The following is a 9,328-nucleotide window of genomic DNA, read 5'->3' as shown; positions in this document are numbered from 1 at the left end:
TAAAAAAATATTTGAAAATTTTGTATGTAACAAATTTACATCGATGCCGACAATCGACTTTTTTACGAGCGAGGACAATAGAGCGATAAACGAACGCACACAGCTGCGAAATTTTTACTAATTTTTATAAAAGCACTTGTTATAATAATTGCGGTCAACCGTAAAATTTTGCAAACAAAAGAACGTTCTCGGAAAGTTTGCTGTGTATGACGCCGACAATCGAGTTTATTACGGGCTAGGATAATAAAGCGACAAAGGAACGTACACAGCTGCGCAATTTTTTCTAGTTTTCATGAAAGTATCTTTATAATAATCGTGGTATTATAATTAGTTTATCAAGGAATTTGGCTATTTTGGTATACAGAATTTTCGTTCTCAACTGTTATAACTTATTATGGTTGTTTCAGCAGCTCAATGTACAATGACAGCCCAAAGTGACGGGCAAGAGACATATTTATTTACGGAACAAGGTGAAGAAGAAGAAAAAATGAAAGTAGTATCAAGAATATAAACATTGGAACAATAAAATGGTACCAAAACCAGCATTCGCCAATATCTGATGTTATATAATATATCAAATGTCAACATTCTATCTTATTATACATCATATATCTAATGTTAAATATATCAAAATGCCGGATATATTTAAAAAAAAATCAAAATTGTAAATACCTAATATTTTTTTGTTATTGATTTTTTCAATAATTATATGATATACATATATGTAAAAAAACCAAACGTAAAAAGTATTAGTCTATTACGTATTTTTATTATCATATTGTACGTAAAGTCCCCATGACGAAAAACTATAAATTTTGTTTAGGTACAAAGATTTTCAAATAATTTACATAGGTAGCGACAATTCTTACAATAACAGATCATTTCATCATAAAATAATTTAGTCGGAAGCTCATTTTTTGTAACCAGACTTGTACCAATTAAAAATCGACCTTCGTGCAAAGGAACAAAGGTCGATTTTTCTAGTCCGATGGGCCCGGCAACGAAAAGACGTTGCCGGATCGCTTTACTCAGCTTTAACCGCGCGAATATAAGAATTTAAGTAAAGTTCATTGAACCTCCGTTCGTTCCGTATGTTTCCGTCATCTATTCAGTTGTGTGGCGTGGCGAGGGGATTTTTGTGAAGCGTCCCGCGCGCTCTTATGCTCCACCCAGGGGGCGTAGCCCAAAAGGTGCACAAACACGATTGTATTTCGTCTTAAAGAAGTATTAAATAAATCTGTCTCCGGTAGCAGAGCGAGTAACTCATTTACTAATTTTACCGAGCGTACCAAGGGGGCGTTACGGCCAGCAACAGTTCTTACGCCTTGCTGCACAGCAAGGAAATCACGACCCCGACGTAGTCCCAACCCAGAAGGAGCCGCTACGCTATAAATAAACTTTGGAGGAATTTTGAAGGAAATTCGTTCAAGTCCATATGGGTTATCTACTCTACCATTTAGCATCTGATATACATGCACTAGTAGAATGTATTTGCGCCTTGATTCAATTGTTTATTTATTCAAAATATACAATAATTATACATTTACAAATATGATAAAACCAACTAATCAGTCTTTTTAGCATACTGTGCCTCGGATTAAATCACGGACGTTCGCTCTGAAAAAAATTCAATATTATAAAAATACCTAGCAAACTTTGTTCTGCCACTCTTATCACTTTCAAGTATGAAAAATAGATGTTCCGATTCTTAGAGCAAACCGATATGCACACAAAATATCATGAGAATCGGTCAAGTTATTTCGGAGGAGATTAACTGGTTTAACTACAAACACAGGTAACAGATTACCTTTACCACACCATTATATGCAAAGTAGTTTATTATTTTAATATATTTGAACAACTAATCAACATAAATAATTATTTTTATCTCCTTCATTATTTTAATATACTAGTTAGAGCCAATGCTCTCCTACTCTATCTCGTCAATCAGATACCTTACCTAATAAAATAATATAAGCTAACCTAACTATAATATAAATCTAACCTAAGCTAATCTAACCTTTCTAGAAACATAACATTATTACAGAAACCTAACTATAATATTACGAAGAAACCTAACCTTAACAAACCCAACCTTCTAACTTTGATAAAAACCTAAATTTTCACAAATCTAACCTTTAGCTTATATGCAAAAAGTATGTACAAAAATGTGTGCATAATAAACACAATTCTAGAAAAAAATTAAAAACAGATTTCATTATGAAATTATTATTCTAAAGCTTCCTTTGCTTGCGAGGAGTTTTGCTCATTATTTAAAACTAGCTTTCCGCCTGCGGCTTCTCCCGCCAAGAAAAACCCGCATAGTTCCCGTTCCCGTGGGATTTCCTGGATAAAACCTAGCCTATATTACTCGTGGATAATGTAGCTTTCGAATGGTGAAAGAATTTTTAAAATCGGTCCATTAGTTTATGAGCCTATTCATTACAATCAAACAAACAAAGTTTTCCTCTTTATAATATTATTAATAATGTAGATTTACGGACATACTTGGGTATGTATGTATGTTTAAAAATTAATAAATTTTAGCAATAAAATACCTCCAGAGATAGTCGGGAACAAATAAAAACACATTTACTTTTAATATTTTATTGATTCAATATAATAAATGACTTACAAATAAGATAAAAACAACCAATCAGTCTTTTTCCTCGAATTAAGTCACGGATGTTCGCTCTGAAATATAAAATATTATTAGGATATTCCAATAACTATATTTTTTAAATGAAACTTCTTTCGACGCGTTGAAAACAAGTGATAACTGCGTTAAAAACAACCGACTTCAAACTTGCTAATGCAACATTTAGAAATACATACAAAAATGCTCATAAAATAAAAACTACTGGGCCTATCCGAATAAAACTTTTATGGGACCATTTCGACACCATCCCACATCGAACAAAAAAAGAATCACGTAAATCGGTTCAGAAACCTCGGAGTAATCAGTGTACATACATTAAAAAAGAACATACCGGCCGAATTGATAACCTCCTCCTTTTTTTTTTGAAGTCGGTTAGTAAAATTTAAGGCCTCGTCATGGCAATGCCGTCAAGCAATGGAGGCCATAGACTATATATACTTATTAACGGATGGAGGCTAAGCTACTATTTTGGTATCCTTGAGACTTTTCAATGTAGTTTCACTTCTGACACGTGTGCTCGGCACACACGCTCTTTTTTATATGTTTTAACAACTAATCAACAGAAACAATTCTTTTAATTCCTTCCCTAATTTAATAATAGTTGTGAAACCCTTTTTCAGTAGAGCAATAGCTCTCCTAGTCTCCTACTCTATCGATAATACAAAATATCTCTAGCATCTCTAAGAAATAATATCATTTCTATGAAATATCTCTTCAAAGTATCTCTAACAAAATTTCTATGTTCCTAATGCTTATATTTGTTCTGGCTATTTATTTGGTTATAAACTTCTTTATGAGGAGTAAGTTTTAGTTACTTACAATTAAATTCAGTTAGATTCAAGAATGATTTAGATTTTCATTTCGAACGTTAGCAAAGACTTTATAATAATATATAATATATAATATGACTAATTGACTAGCTTACCGCCTTTTCAAAGAAACCTCGCATAGTTGCTGTTCCCGTGGGATCTACGGGAAAACGTCTATCGTACATGTTAATCCAAGTTACCCACTATATGTGTGCTAAATTTCATTGTAATCGGTTCAGTAGTTTTTACGTGAAAGAGTAACAAACATCCATACATCCATACTTACAAACTTTCGCCTTTATAATATACATATTAGATTATAAAGCTGAAGAGTTTGTTTGTTTGGACGCGCTAATCTCAGGAACTACTTGTCTGATTCGAAAAATTATTTCAGTGTTAGATAGCCCATTTATCGTGGAAGGCTAAAGGCTATAATATATTATTACGCTAAGACCAACAGGAGCGGAGCCACGCGGTTGAAACCTGAAACAGCGAAGCGCAGCTAGTTTTTTCTTTTTGCTAGGTAACAACTCAAACGAAGTTGTAGGTAGGCTGAATTCTAGTTTATCTTAATTCAATAATTATTTGAATTGTATAATAATGATTTTTTTATCTGTGTTAATATTATTATTAGCAAAATGTATGAATACGATAATGTGTTTGCGAAAATTTATCCTAAACACACACCCTAAATGACAAGACAAATATAATAATTAAATAATACGATGGTTTTTATTTTAAATTATAAATGCCGAATCACTTTTATTTGTATTAACCTAATAAAGGATAGCATATTATAATTATCTAATCAATTCCACATCGAAATCGTAACAGCCGTTTCAAGATAAATGAAAATAAACACAGAGAACGTGAATTATTTAACGCTGTAGTTGTACAGGTAACCTTATAACTACATAAAGATAGAATAGAGTACAACTATTTTGCGGCCTTATCACTTAATAGTGATCTCTTCCAGGCAACCACGGTAAAAGGTAAACAAGCAAAATGATCACTACCTAACTAATATACCTTACTTTAATTACCTTACTATAATTACCTTAATATACTAACCTTGATCCATTTCTAGAAATTAAAGGAAAACTATTGTACATTTGGAAATAAAAATAAGTAGGTATTCCACTGAACTTTTATAATGAAAGGCAAGATCAAGTATTTCTATATAGCTCATGTATTATTTTGATTGTAAAAAGGTGCATTTACATCAGACGAGCGAATACTCATTCTAACCCCAAAATTATTTTATAATGTAAACAGGCGTAGAGCATTCTTTCGTAGTTCTTAGTGCGTTAAGATTCTATGCAATGTTCTAATACTGAACAACACTGAATACGAGTTTTCGTTTACACTAGAAGATCACTAAATAATGCTCTTGCTTTAGCTCCAGCTCTATGTTCGTTTGATGTAAATACACCTTAAGGTTTCATCCGAATCCGTTCAGTAGTTTTTTCGTGAAGTAACAAATATACAAACTTTGGCATGTATAATATTAAGATTAGTAGATCCCACCGTAGGGTTAGTGCGTTCATAGTTTTTTTGCTAAAACCAAAATTTTATGTATATTTATAATTAGGAGAATATATATCGACTGGGTTGCCAGTCAAAATTTGGCGATATTATATTCTCCTAATCTATGCCAATATTATAAAGCTGAAGAGTTTGTTTGTTTGTTTTAACGCGCTAATCTCGGGAACTACTGGTCCGATTTGAAAAATTACTTCGATGTTAGATAGCCCATTTATCGAGGAAGGCTATTATAGGCTATCGCGCTACGACCAACAGGAATGGAGCCACGGGGGTGAAACCGCGCGGAGCAGCTAGTTATAATTAATATAAGATTGGTTTTAGCATGGACGAATATTTTATTGGGTCCATGGTTTTAGCAAAAAACTGTGAACGCACTAGTCCTGCGGTGGGATCTTAGACTATAAGGAAATTGAAAATTATTTAATGCTTAAGTAATAAGTATTATTTATTTGAGACCTCTATTAACCTCTCAGTGGTTTTAGGAAAAACATTGGTACTCAATATGTAATTTATTTGTAATCATTTATTTGAACCATTATTAAATATGACAAATGTATTATATAATGAGGTTATTTAAGCTAATGGGTATTAAAATAATATGAATAAATGCGGAATAAAATATCTGCGCATTGAAAATAGCTTGGCACCAATGATATAAATATCTATCCTATCCTATCCTACTTCACTACATAGTATAAAACAAAGTCGCTTTCTCTGTCCCTATGTCCCTTTGTATGCTTAAATCTTTAAAACTACGCAACGGATTTTGGTGCGGTTTTTTTTATTAGATAGAGTGATTCAAGAGGAAGGTTTAAGTATATAATTTATAAGGTTTTAGACAAAGCGGGCGAAGCCGCGGGCGGTAAGCTAGTATATTATAAATGCGAAAGTTTGTGAGGATGGAATATAGATGTATGTTTGTTACTCTTTCACACAAATACTATTGAACCGATTACAGTGTTTATCACACATATATTGAGGGTAACTTAGATTAACGCATAGGATAGGTTTTATCCCGGAAATCCCACGAGAACGGGAACTATGCGGGTTTTTCTATAAGCATGCGGGCGAAGCCGCGGGCAGAAAGCTAGTACAAGCTACTTCAATATTTTATAAGAGATAAGTATCTAAAATTTTCAAAAATTAAAGAAAATGCATTATTACACTTAAAAATATTTAATAATACTTATAGGTTATAGACATTGAGTTCAATGTATTTTAATATTTGAGTGAATAAGTTATAAATAAATAAAAAATGTAATAAAATTACCTTATTTTTTAACAACTTGTAAATTTGTGATTAACCTGTATTTAAAATAAAAAGATTTTCATTTGGCGCGCTTATAAACGGATTAAATTATTTTTTTTTATATGAATCAAGTAAAATAAAGATCACTGCACTTTTATAAATGATAATATTTCGTATGTTTTAATGATTCTTTAATTTTCTTACATCGTGTGCGATGACCAATGTAAAAGAATTTTTTTTTCAGTATTCGTGTTCGTATACTATTTTTGTTGTAGGATTTACAATCAAATTTAATAATATGAAATCTCACAAAAAAATCTGCCATGATAAAAATCTACAATCTTTTCTATATAAATATAATGTGTGTGAGAATGGATGAATGTTTGTAACTCTATCACTCAGAAACAGCTGATCAGATGAAATTTTGTACAGAGATAGATAATTATAGTCTAGATTGGTATTGGCTATTCTTATTCTAAGTGAAGACTTAGTTTCAGATATTAGTTTAGAAATATAAAAAAACAACACATATTTTAATACAGCATTTATTTTCCAAATAATACATTAACTTAATAGTTAAGTTATAAACTTATTCTTTGGCATTAACTTAAACTTACAATACTGGTAACTCAATAAATATTTTTTTTCAAGTAAATAATAATACTCTAGTACAGCCAGCAATAACATGATAGATGTAGTTAAAAACTAAAAAAACACGCTTTAAAAAGAAAAACAAATTAAATTATTGCATTGTCACCGATCCTTGACAATGTGTACAAAGTTTTAACCCTTAGCAGGTATCGTGGGTCAAATTTGACCCAGAAGCGAACTTTTTCGGTTATAATTCTTTAAATATTTATGCAACGACTGTGCGCTTCTAAGTATTCTCAGTGCGTCGCTAGCTGCAGCGGGGGGTAGATGTGCAGAACTGTGACTATCTTAGGAGCGGAGGTAAGTAGCTTTCTGGGTCACGTTCGACCCACGACACCAAATAAGTAACTTTTTTCACTGAGTGTAATTACTTACTTTTTTGGTTTTATTGTTTATTTGTACTACATTGGAGGGCTTTTTGAACGACAGACAATTCGAGGAGTTGATGAACGACTTAAGTGATGATTTGGAATTAAAAAATTAAAGAATACCAAATGTAAACTAACTTTGTGACGACGAAATCATCAGCGATCGAGACAATCCCTAATCTGTTAGTTGCTTAGAAGACAGTGTATTTGGAGTAAGTTCTGACGACAGTGAAAACGAAGAGGAGATACGAGAATAATAGAAAATATACGAGGAACGAAAATACGAGAGATGAGAGTGAATAAGATGAGGATGATAGTTGATGGTAGAAGTCATTTTGGTTTTGGTTGTCATTTTTTTTATTTTATGCTGATTTCAGAAGCAATTTGTTTTTTTGTTATAATAAAGATATGAGAAGTGCCATAAATATATTTTAGTTAAAGTTTTTCTAACATTTTTATTTTTTTTGATGTTTTAAGTTCACATTAACCAAAAAGTGCCAAAAAATAAGGTTATTTACAAATGCGTGTAAAACATGATATTTTTTTATATTCTAAAATTAAATAAAGTTAATTTTGTAAAAAAAAATATTTTTTATTTCTTATCTAACCATATTTTATACAAATAATAAAAAAATCTACGTTCTACAACAGATTGTTTGGTATGGGTAGAATTTGACCCACGATACCGGTATTGTTGCCAAAAAAGGCGATACCAGCTAAGGGTTAATTAAATCTGTACGTTTAAATGTCAACATCGAGTCTAGAGCTAGCGCGCAAGAGCAACTTTTGTCTCGTTCACTATTAAATAGTGAACGAGACAAAAGTTGCTCTAAGTAAAGTAAGACTAAATTTTTGTCTCTCCCATCAACTGTATGGGCTAGTAAGAAAGTGCGCGCACGTAGCGACGCAACTCCCCATAGAGTTGATGGGAGAGACAAAATAGTGAACGAGACAAAAGTTGCTCTTGCGCGCTAGCTCTAAAGGAGTCGGTTAGGTACATTACATTTATATTACAAGTGACGCGCGTTAAAAAATATAATACATAATTATTTAAAAATTTCAAACATTATCTGTTCTTCAATGCAGACTATATCTTTTACAATATTATGCTATCGACTTAAATAAATTTTAAACAGGTTTAATTTCAAATTAAAGCGCTTTTGTTTCTGTAAAACCAGGGTTATCAATAAGTTTCTACCGTCAACATTAATGTTAACAAAAATGATGAAACTTTTAAATAATTACAGCTTAGATATTATGTAGAATCCAAATTTCATTTCTTCGTTACCACGGTAACTTATAAACTGATAATTTTATGTATTACTGAGGTTTTTTTTTGAAAATGCGGGCGAAGCCGCGGGCGGAAAGCTAGTATCGCTATAAAACATTAGGATTAAAAGAAATAAAAAGTTTCGCGGGTGAAACCGTGGGACGCAGCTAGTTACATAAGCCTTAGTTATTATTACATTTTATCTTTTAATTACATAAACATCGCGTTCCAAATATTATTTTAAAATAAACAATAACATTAATATTTGTTATCTACTATTAATAGATATTATTCAAATGTTGCTGTTATGAAACCTTTAATAATTATTTATTTATGTACTTATACCAATATATCAAGATGAAAAAAATACAGCCTATCTATACTAATATTATAAAGCTGAAGAGTTTGTTTGTTTGTTTGTTTGAACGCACTAATCTCGGGAACTACTGGTCCCATTTTAAAAATTCTTTCGGTGTTAGGTAGCCCATTTATCGAGGAAGGCTATAGGCTATATTATATCATCACGCTACGACCAACAGAAAAGCCACTGCCCACAGGGGTGAAACCGCGCGGAGCAGCTAGTAGTTCCCGAGTAGTAGTAGTAGTTCCCGAGATTAGTGCGTTCAAACAAACAAACAAACTCTTCAGCTTTTTAATATTAGTAAGTATAGATAATTTTACCCGGAAAAGTTGTACTTACCATTTTAATGCTTTTTTAACGGTATAAACTTTATTAACAATATCGGCCGAGAACTTTAAAATTTAAATCGCAACAAA

This window comes from Colias croceus, chromosome 29, assembly GCF_905220415.1.
Source record: "Colias croceus chromosome 29, ilColCroc2.1".
NCBI lineage: Eukaryota > Metazoa > Arthropoda > Insecta > Lepidoptera > Pieridae > Colias > Colias croceus.
Note: the sequence above shows the minus strand (reverse complement) of the source record.